At 49.0% G+C, this 10,621-nt stretch overlaps 1 long non-coding RNA gene across 1 annotated transcript; it reads right to left on the bottom strand.

Annotated features, from left to right (window-relative positions):
* Nucleotides 1–334: 334 nt before the first annotated feature.
* Nucleotides 335–2,110, bottom strand: LOC109023204 (uncharacterized). Its single transcript, XR_002002578.4, has 2 exons — nucleotides 1,697–2,110; nucleotides 335–1,293 (listed from the first exon to the last, which is right to left on the bottom strand). It is a non-coding gene; the product is annotated as an uncharacterized lncRNA (long non-coding RNA).
* Between the last annotated feature and the right edge of the window lie 8,511 nt (nucleotides 2,111–10,621).

Here is a 10,621-nt window from a genome sequence, read left to right on the forward strand (position 1 = left end):
AACCACCTCGTTCATCTCTGTCCACCAGTGAATTCTCCGAGAGCAGGGCCTGTGGCTAATGGGCATTTGGAAACCAAGTGTCTGAGTGTTGGTACACAGCGAGTGCTCATTCCTATTTGTTGAACAAGTGAACAAATGCATGAATGTTGTCTGAGTGCCTCAGGAAATGGCAGGACTGAGCCTTCAGATAAAGGACCTCAGAGCCTTCTTTAGGGAGAGGCTGGGGAAGGCAGACAGTGATTACTTCTTGCAGTGGATTAAGTGGTGAAGAGCCTGGGTTTTGGGGCCAATCAAATCTGGGAGGAAATACTGGCTCAGCCACTCACTAGCTTCGTGAACTTAGGCAAGCTGTTTAATTCTTCCAGGCCTCAGTTTTAACATCTGTAAACTGGGCCTAATAATGTTTACTTGTTGTGCAGATAAAATGGTCCAGTGTACGTCAATGTCCATTTCTCTGAAGAGATCCATACCATCTTCATGGTAGACACCAGGATAACAACAGTCCTCTCTTGTTTCAAGGGATTCGGAACCACCCATGGCATAAGTAGTAATGAAAGAGTTCTTTGTAAACTGTAGAGTGCTCTGCACACCTGAGGGATCATAGGGTGGCTTGAGTAACAAGGAGTTGCAGAGAGAATCTGAACTTGGATCCCTGCCGGGGAAAGCATCCCAACTAGTGGGGACGGGACTCAGAAATGCAAAGACCCCAGAAAACTGGTGGGGAATTTCAGCCACAAGACAGGGACTTGGGAGACAGGCTGCCTGGGTTCAAGGCCTATCTTTGCCCCTGTCTACTTTCTGTGACTTTGGATGAGTGACTTGCTCTTGGGAGGCCTCAGTGTTCTTCTTGGGAAAGCTGGGAGGACAGTGAATACTTCACAGGGCTGTTGTGGGGATTAAAGGGGATAGAGCGTGTAAAGTGCTCTGTCCAGTACTGGGCTACAGGAAGTGCTCAGCAAACACAGCTGCCCCATTTCTCCACATTCTCCTTCTCCCATCCACTCTCAAGGCTCAAGGCCTCCTGCCTCAGCTTGTCCCTTCTCTGGTTTGCAGAGTCTCAGGAGAACATAAAGTAGAAGGACAAGCAAGGGGAGGGCAAGTGGGGTTGACTGAACCTTACATGGCAGGGTTGCATGGGGCAGGGACCGTTGTTACCCCCATTTCACAGGGGTGGTCACTGAGACCCCGCTGGTGCCAGGATGCATGCCCAGGTCCGTCCACACACAAAGCCTGCGTTCATTCAGCTTTTCCAGGATCCCACGCCAGCTCTGACTCCAAATGCTGTGGAGGGCCCTGCAGCGGGGGAGGAACACAGGGACAGAAACCAAGTGTTTCTGGGGCCCAGCCTGGCACCCCCACCCCTACCCACCCCCACCTCCTACCACCTCCTTCCCCTCTACCCACCACTATGACCCCTTGCCCAGGAGAACTCTTCTAGGCAGAGTGGCCCTGCCAGCCTCTCAAGGACACGGGGACGGGGCAGGAATCCCCAGCTTGGCCTGAGTCCTTCTCTGCCATGGACAGCAGGTTGTTAGATAATTGCCTTTGTCCCTTATCTCATTCCCACTCTTTATTACTTCCCTGGGGAGATGCTGCAATCACAGCCTCTCTGCAAATGAAGCCAGCCTCCTGGCTGCAAACACAGGCTGAGGGACCACGACTGGGGGAGGAGTGTGAACTGAAGGGGAGATTATACCTTCAGGTGGCAGGGACACCCTGTCCCTCAGCTCAGGGCAGGCTGATAGGTTCTGGGAGGCTCCTGGAAGCACACTCAGTGCTTTGCAAAGAAAGCGCTGGATCCTGAGAAGAAAGAATCTGGCCATGGGCTCTGCCCGGACTAGCACTTAACCCCTCTGGGTTCCAGGTTCTGTGTGGGTGAGATGAGGACAGCAATACTCTCCCATGATGACCAAACCAGCTTGAAACTGGGAGGCATCAACTGTTTTGCCTCTATGCTCGTGGCAGCCTCTGTTTTAAAAACAGCTTTATCAACATACATTTGTACATGTTTAAAGTGCACAATTTGGTAAGTTTTGACATATGTATATACCTGTGAAGTCATCACCACAATCAAAACAGTGAACACACACCCCTCACCTCCCAAAACTTCCTCCTGCGCCTTTGCAATCACTCCCTCTCTCCACGTTCCACCCTCTCCATCCCCAGGCAACCATGAACCTGCTTTCAGCCACTGCAGATTCATTTGCATGTCCTAGAATTTTATATAAATGGAATTATCCAGAATGTATTCTTTTTGTCTGGCTTCTATTTTGAGATGCATCCATGTTGTTGCATATATCAATAGTTCATTTATTTTTATTGCTAAGTAGTATCTCATTATGTGGATATACCACAACTTGTTTATTCATTTATCTATTGATAGATATTTGGGTTGTTTCCATTTTGGGGGTATTACAAATAAAGTTCCCATGAATATTCATGTACAAGTATCCAAACGCTTTTATTTCTCTTGGGTAAGTACCTCGGAGTGGAATGGCTGAGTCATTTAGGAGGTATATGTTTCATTTTTTAAAGAAACTGACAAATTGCTTTCCAAAGTGATTGTAGCATTTCACATTCCCACCAGCAGTGTATGAGAGTTCTGCCTGGCGTGGGGGCACATGCCAGTAATCCGAGCACTTTGGGAGGCCAAGGTGGGTGGATCACCTGAGGTCAGGAGTTCGAGACCAGCCTGGCTAACATGGTGAAACCCCGTTTATACTAAAAATACAAAAAATTAACTGGGTGTGGTGGCACACACCTGTAATTCCAGCTACTCAGGAGGCTGAGGCAGGAGAATCACTTGAATCTGGGAAGTGGAGGTTCCAGTGAGCCGAGATCTCACCATTGCACTCCAGCTTGGGCAACAAGAGCAAAACTCTGTCTCAAAAAAAAAAAGAAAAAAGAAAAAAAAAAGAAAAGAAAGAAAAACAAAATACCACTGGGGCTGGGCATGGTGGCTCATGCCTGTAACCCCAGCACTTTGGGAGGCTGAGGCAGGAGGATTTCTTGAGCCCAGGAGTTTGAGACCAACCTGGGCAACATAGAGAGACCTCACCTCTACAAAAATAAATTAATTAATTAAAATAGAAAAGAAAATACCAGTAGGCATAAAGAAAAAAATTTTTCACACCCATAAACCCACCACCTTAAACAACTATTGTTAACATGATGTATGTCTTCAGACATTTTTCACATACAAGGTACATAGGAAGGTGTACCATACATGTCTTCTCCATTTATATATCATGAATATTTTACCGTGTTGTTACATTTCTTTTTGTTTTTTGAGGTGGAGTCTTGCTGTCACCCAAGCTGGAGTGTAGTGGTGTGATCTCGGCTCACTGCAACCTCTGTCTCCCGGGTTCAAGTGATTCTCCTGTCTCAGCCTCCCAAGTAGCTGGGATTACAGGTGCCCGCCACCACGCCTGGCTAATTTTTTGTATTTTTAGTACAGACACGATTTCACCACATTAGCCAGGCTGGTCTTGAATTCCTGACTCCAGGAGATCCACCCACCTTGGTCTCCCAAAGTGCTGGGATTACAGGCGTGAGCCATTGCATTCGGCCATGTTGCTGCATTTCTAAAGCATTAGTCCAAATGGCTGTATAATACTCCATTATGCATGTGAATTAGTTGATCCCCAGTAGATAGATATCTGGATGTTTTTCATTTGGGGGCTTTCATAAACATTGCCACAAGAAACTTTTATTTTATTTTATTTTTCATTTTATTTTATTATTTTGGAGACAGAGTCTCTGTCACCCCAGGCTGGAGTGCAGTGGCATGATCTTGGCTCACTGCAACCTCTGCCTCCTGGATTCAAGTGATTCTTATGCCTCAGCCTCCCAAGTAGCTGAGACCACAGGTGTGTGCCACCACACCTGGCTAATTTTTTTTTTTTTTTTTTTGTATTTTTAGTAGAGACAGGGTTTTGCCATGTTGTCCAGGCTGGTCTCAAACTCCTGAGCTCAGGCAATCCACATGCCTCAGCCTCCCTAGTACCTCCCGAAGTGCTAGGATTACAGGCGTGAGCCACCACGCCCAGTCTGAACATCTTTATATACCCATATTTGCATCCTTGACGAACGTTGGGTTAGAGGACATGCACATTTTAAGACTTTTAAATTTATATTGCCAACATATTTTGGTCACTTTTAAAATCTCAGTGTTTTGGCCTGGATTTGTAATATCAACACATTAACCACCCCCCTCTCTTTCTTACACCACATCATGAAGAAGCCAAAACTTTTCATTCATTCAGTCAGTCAATCAACCTTCCATATCATCATTACCATCCTTTTCATCTTCCTCCTTTCCTCTTCCTCCAAGGCCCTAGCCAAGAGAGACCCTGCCTTCCTCTGAAGCAATCTCACCAGCTGGCTCAGAGCCCTCTGAAGTCTCCCCAGGCAATAGAGAGCAAGCCCTGTGAGAAGAGAGGCCCTGCCTGTGTTGTTTGTCGCTGCATCTCCAACACCAAACGCTGGCCCTGGCACATAGTGAATGCTCAGATAAATAGTTGTTGAATTAATACATGAATGAGTGAAATAGTAAATGGTCATTGAACTGAACTGAACTGAGTATTCTCCCAAGTTAGTAATGGGGGGCTTCTCCCTGTGAGGCCCACTCTTATCGCGGAAGGACATCCCAAACACTTGCTCCTCTGCACCCAGTTCCAACTGGCAGATGAGAAAACTGAGGCCCAAAAGGTTTAAGAACTACGCTCAAGGTTGCACAGTAAGCTCTGCTCAGAGAAGCACCTGGGTCCACCAGGCCCCTTTCCCAGGACCGGGTTTTCTTTCTTAGTTAGGAGGTGAGGTTGGGCTTGGAGGTCCCTGGAGTGTTTGTTTGTTTGAGGCAGAGTCTTGCTCTGTTGCCCAGGCTGGAGTGCAGTGATGCAATCTCAGCTCACTGCAACCTCCACCTCCCGGGTTCAAGAGATTCTCCTGCCTCAGCCTCCCAAGTAGCTGGGGAACTACAGGCGTGCACGACGACATCCGACTAATTTTTGTATTTTTAGTAGAGAGGGGGTTTCACCATGTTGGCCAGGCTGGTCTCGAACTCCTGACCTCAAGTGATCCGCCCACCTTGGCCTCCCAAAATGCTGGGATTACAGGTGTGAGCCACCATACCCACTCCCCCCCACCATCCGGAGTTTTCTGTATGCATCTTTTGTTCTTCCTTTCTGCTATCGGCGAGGCTATGAGGGACACAAGGTGACCTCCTGAGGACCTTTCTGGCCCGGTGATTCTAGGACAAATGCACTTGAGGCTCAGCTCCCCGCTTTTGTAAAAATTCTCTGGCCTCTCAGTATCATTGTTCTGTGCCTACTCTGGCATTTATTATTTATTAGCACTCAATGCCTCAGGAATAAGATCTCTCACTGGGATCTCAGGATGAGGTGGTTGCAACACCTAGGGAGGTCCAGGCTTAAGCTAGGGCTTTATCTACCCACTGGCCCTGAACCACTTGTCCTGGAGCTGGGAGCCAAGGGGGCTGATGGGAGAGGGAGGCTGTGGATTCTTCTGAGCCCCTTCATCAGGGATATGACAGCAGCTGGAGGCCTCTGAGATCCTCCACGCTGGGAAGGCTCCCTGGTTCTGAGGCCAACTCAGTAGCCTTTGCTGTCCTCAAAACCTCCTGTTCAGGCACAGACCTACTCCAGAATGTGTAGACACCTCCCTACTGCTTACATGTGGGACCAAGTGCTTTTTATCATGTGACTTCCACCAGGAAAGCTGGGATATGGGTAAGGTCACCTCTACATGAGAGAAGAGGAACGGGTGTTTTTGGATGTCCTTTGGCGATGGGAGTGGGTCTCACATGCAGAAGCCCTCCCCTTGTTACTAGCAATTGAAGTAAGGCCATTCGTGAGAAACTGCCTTTGAGCTTGATGCAGGGAATGACCTAGATTTTCTTGTTTATTTTAAAGAGCTTGGGAGGAAAGGCTCACAGAGATGTGGGAGACAGGGGCATTGAATCAGGAGCCACCACTTCAGCAAAGAAAGGGATCTCTGAGATAATCAAGTCCAAATCTTCTGCACCATCACTCCCACCATTTTACTTTATTATTATTATTATTTTGAGATAGAGTCTCGTTCTGTCACCTAGGCTAGAGTGCATTGGTGAGATCACGGCTCACTGCAGCCTCTACTTCTTGGGATTAATTGATCTTCCTCCTTAAGCCTCCTGAGTAGCTGGGGCTACAGGCATGTGCCATCATGCCTAAATATTTTTTTCTATTTTTTTGTAGAGATGGGAATCTCACTATATTGCCCAGGCTGGTCTTGAGCTCCTGGGCTCAATGGATCCTCTGCGTTGGCCTCCCAAAGTGCTGGAATTACAGGCATGAGTCACTGTGCCTAGTTACTGCCATAATTTTAGAAAGAGAAAATTGAGGCCAATATAGGTGAATTGGCCTGTCCAAGTTCACCCAGTCAGTAAGAGGTAAAGCTAATATGATGTCTACAAAATGATGTAAAAATGTGGGAATGCACTACTTCATGGAGCAAGTTGGGTCTTAAAATCATAAAAATATTGTGAGGGACATGATGGAGGAGACACATGACTTCACCTCCAGTTTCTCAAAGGTAAAAAATGTCTGACTATTGGAAATCTGATAAAGCTCCATGAATTTTTGAGAATTTTGAGAAACAAAGCCATGATTCTAATTAATTATCTGAAAAATTCAAAAGTGTAAACAGCTAGAAAAAAAGTAAGACGTTAAAACTATAACCCCTGGGAGGTGTTAGATAAGAGTCACCAAAATCAATACCCAGGTTTCCTCCGCAGAAGGTGGTACTTCAGCACGGACAGCAGCCTGAGAACCTTGAGCACTGCATTCCGCCCACACTGGAGCAAACCCACAGAGCATCGCTTGACCTACTCATCTTTACATGAAGAGCCAGTGTGAGTACTATTCACAGGGTGACACACAGGCAGGGGATCCAGAAAGGACCCCCCGTCATCCCCATCAAACACCTCTCAACCAGTCTCCTACCTTGTGAAAAATCCCATTGTCCTCATATTTGGGTTAAGCTATTTTTCACCTCCATGAAAAAAAAAATAGGTCATATTCCCATAGATGTAGGGTCTGGGATGGTTTGAAGCAATGTCCTTCCCCTAAAAAGGCTTGAAATCTAGTTGGGCAGATAAAAGATCTGCAGAAGAACCAGGTGCAGTGGCTCATGCCCGTAATCCCAACAATTTGGGAGGCCAAGACAGGCAGATTACTTGAGCCTAGGAATTTGTGACCAGGCTGGGCAACATGATGAAACCCTGCCTCTACGAAAAAATACAAAAATAAGCCGGGTGTGGTGGTGCACACCTGTAGTCCCAGCTACTCCAGAGGCTGATGTGGGAAGATTGCTTGAGCCCAGAAGGCGGAGGTTGCAGTGGGCCGAGATCATGCCACTGCACTCCAGCCTGGGTGACAGAGCCAGACTGTCTCAAAAAAAAAAAAAAAAAGATTTGCATACAAAGTAATCTACACAAAGAGCAAAACAGTATTTGGCAGGAGCCAAGTAGTGGTGTCGAGGATGGTAAATGCTAAAAGATCTCAGCAGACAGTGATCTCCTGAGGTGGAAGGCATGGAGTGGAATTGAGCTGAGCCTTAATGTTTGGGGAAGATGAATAAGCAAGAGAAGAAGGCATTCCTGGCCAGGGCACATGTGGAAAGGGACAGAAGCAGAAACATGCATGGCACATGCATATGCCACAGGGGAGGTGGGACTCCCCCAGACTGGTGCAGCTGAGGCCGCATTGCTGATGAGGGGATAAGAGTGGGATAACAAGAGAGAAAGCCAAAGAAATATGACAGGATCATTCTGAGGGTGTAAATTTCTAGTTTTTCTGGAAGATAAAAGTGGTTTGGTGCCATTGCCCCACCTGCATGGATCCCCCCATACAGCAGAGAAAATGACCGAGAATGCTTGACATGTGGCATCTCCTGTTGGGAGTGAGTTGGGGTGGGGCTGCTGAGCTTTGACTACAGGGATGAAGTCCTCATCATGGAATTCAGACACAGAAGGAAGAGAAGTCTTCTTGGGCAGGTGGATGAAGATGAAGACACGAGGTCAGTGCCTGGATTGAACAGGGTCCAGGTAAGGAGAAAGGTCCATGATTAAGGCCCATCTGGTCCTGGCTTCTCTGCTGGCCCTTTGCAGGTTGGGGAGGCGTGAGGAGAAACGGGTAACCAGACTGCTCAGTCTCTAAGCTACGGGGATGAGGGCAGGGCGGAGGAACAGCCTGTCCTTTAGTGGGGAAGTAGCTCAGCTAACTGATTCTGAAACATCATTTGGCAGAAGACAAGGGGCCTCAGCTCTGCCTTGCAGGCCCCACCATTAGGGAGTGCACTGTGCATCCTCTCTCCAGGCCAGAGCTCCCCAAAGACCTTTCTGTCTGTGCCTCTGACCCTCAACTGGGCTGGCTCTGGAGAGGCAGGGTCTGAGGGCTGGGGTCATGAGCTCACCCTCTGCTCCTCAGTGGAGAGCAGGAGCAGCACCCCTCAGTTCACCAGGGACCCCCATCTCATTTCCTGCCTTTCCTTCAGGGGGTACTAGACACAGCATGGGTAGCTCAACCATCCTGAACATCAGAGATCCTCAGCCACCTGAAAAACCACATCCCAAAGCTACGAGAAGAACAGGCGGGCACTGCCACTGAGTCCACACTCATCCAAGCCAAACCCTGTGTGACACACCTGATGCACATTAACTCCACGAGGCCTCACAAGAGCTCTAGGAGGTGGGTACTGATATCAACAGCCCTATCTTCCTGAAGAGAAAACAGAGGCTGTCTCAGAAGCTGAGCTGCCAAGTGCTGCTGATGCTGAGGCTTGCAGGGCATGGCTGACTTAGTCAGTCAGCTGCAAATGGAGCCAGGTGAACCCAGGGCTGCAGCCGAGGACAGAGCCTGGGGGAGAGAGGGAAGGGAAGAGCTATGACATCCACCTGGGGACAGTCACAGGTGCTGAGCACCCTCAAGGGCCAGGAACTGTGCTGGGACTTCCCCTCCCGTTGCCAACACCGCTGAGCCGGCCCCAACATAGTAGCCACTGATAAATGTTGGTGAGACTGAACCCTCTTAGTGAAATTCACAGAAATCACACAAGGGATTATTTGGGTCATTTTGTAAAAGAGGAAGCAGAGGCTCAGAAAAGTAACTTAATGTTTGCAAGGCCACACAATGGGTATAGGAAGAGCCAGGGTTTAACCCAGGTCTCTCTGGCTCCAAAGTACAGCTGTCCCCACCATTCTTAGATGCTTCTGCCACCCAGGAAAGACCTCTAGGGACAAAAACCACCCTTAAGTCACTGGAAGTTTCCTCCCTAGGAGGCCCTATAGGTCAACCATTTTTGAACCCACAAAGTTGAGGGGTTGGAGCCTGGGCAGGGGGTCCTCTCTGGTTCAGAGACTTCACCACTGGGCCCATCTTAGAAACACCTCTGCTATGACCTCCCTCTCCACTACAATGACTTATTGAAGCAGCCATGTCAGTGCCTCCCACTATCTTCCACCGTGGACCTAACCTGCAGCTTCCTATGTTCTGGTTTGCCGGGTGTGAGTTTGAAGTTTGCACATCGCTAAGCAATTGCCCCGTGGCGCCTTCTTTATGGAGCCTCTGCAGTCCTACCTCTCAGGTGATCTCCCCTTGGAAGCAGAAGCTCTGACCTAGCGGTGTCACCCTAGAAGACATCATGTTCAAGAGGGATCAGCATGCCGCTGGACCCCGGGGAATATGGCCCTGGGAAGGAGAGGAGGTGGGGCACAGGGCAGATGTCTCTCACCTCTCAGTGTGGGCCAGGCCCACTCCTTCTTCCAGCCTGCTGTGCCTCGTGCCCCAGCCAGCCTCGGTGTCCAGGGCTTGGTGTGCCTGGCACCCTCCCCCCACCTTTCCCAACACCCTCCTTGGTGGAAGCCTACCGAAGCCCTCCTACACCCACTGAGGAGGCCTGCAAACTGTTTTATTAGATTAAAGCAAACATCTGCTGAAGAAGGAAAGCAAAACCTTAATTGGAAGCCCCCGGGGATGTTTACAGAGACAGATGGGAGAGGATATAATGAAATCACTTCGCTCTATCCTCCATGCAGACCTCGCAGATAAGGCAACATTGCCAGGCAACAGGGCTTTTCCACCTGGAGGCCTGATAAGGGGCTTGGAGGAGCTGTGTGTTTGGAAAATATGATTTTGTAAGTGGGACGAGGGTGTATTGACTCTGCTGTTCCATGGCCTGGGCCCCAACATCAGATAAGCAGCTGCCGCTTTCCCTGGGGCACAGGCAGGACCCCTGGCAGGAACCACTCACATGGAGAAGTCCTGAGCCTCAGTCAGGGGAGCAGCCACTCACCCCCTGGGATCTGGTGCTCACCAAAGGGGACACTTCTGGCTACCAGGGGCTGGTGGTGGCAATGGCTTTCTCTTTTCCTCTCCTGGACTCTGGTTCAGGCCTCCTGGGATGGAGTTGGGTGCTGGGGCTGCTGGGAGCTTGCTAGATTGGAGGGCCCATCCATAGGATGTATTGTAGACCCCAATGCCTCACACCCTCCCCACCCATCTTCTCCCAGTGACTCCTGCCCTTCTCAGAGTAAAAATCAAAGACCCTGCCAAAGCCCATGAAG

Source organism: Gorilla gorilla, chromosome 15 (genome assembly GCF_029281585.2).
Source record: "Gorilla gorilla gorilla isolate KB3781 chromosome 15, NHGRI_mGorGor1-v2.1_pri, whole genome shotgun sequence".
Taxonomy (NCBI): Eukaryota; Metazoa; Chordata; class Mammalia; order Primates; family Hominidae; genus Gorilla; species Gorilla gorilla.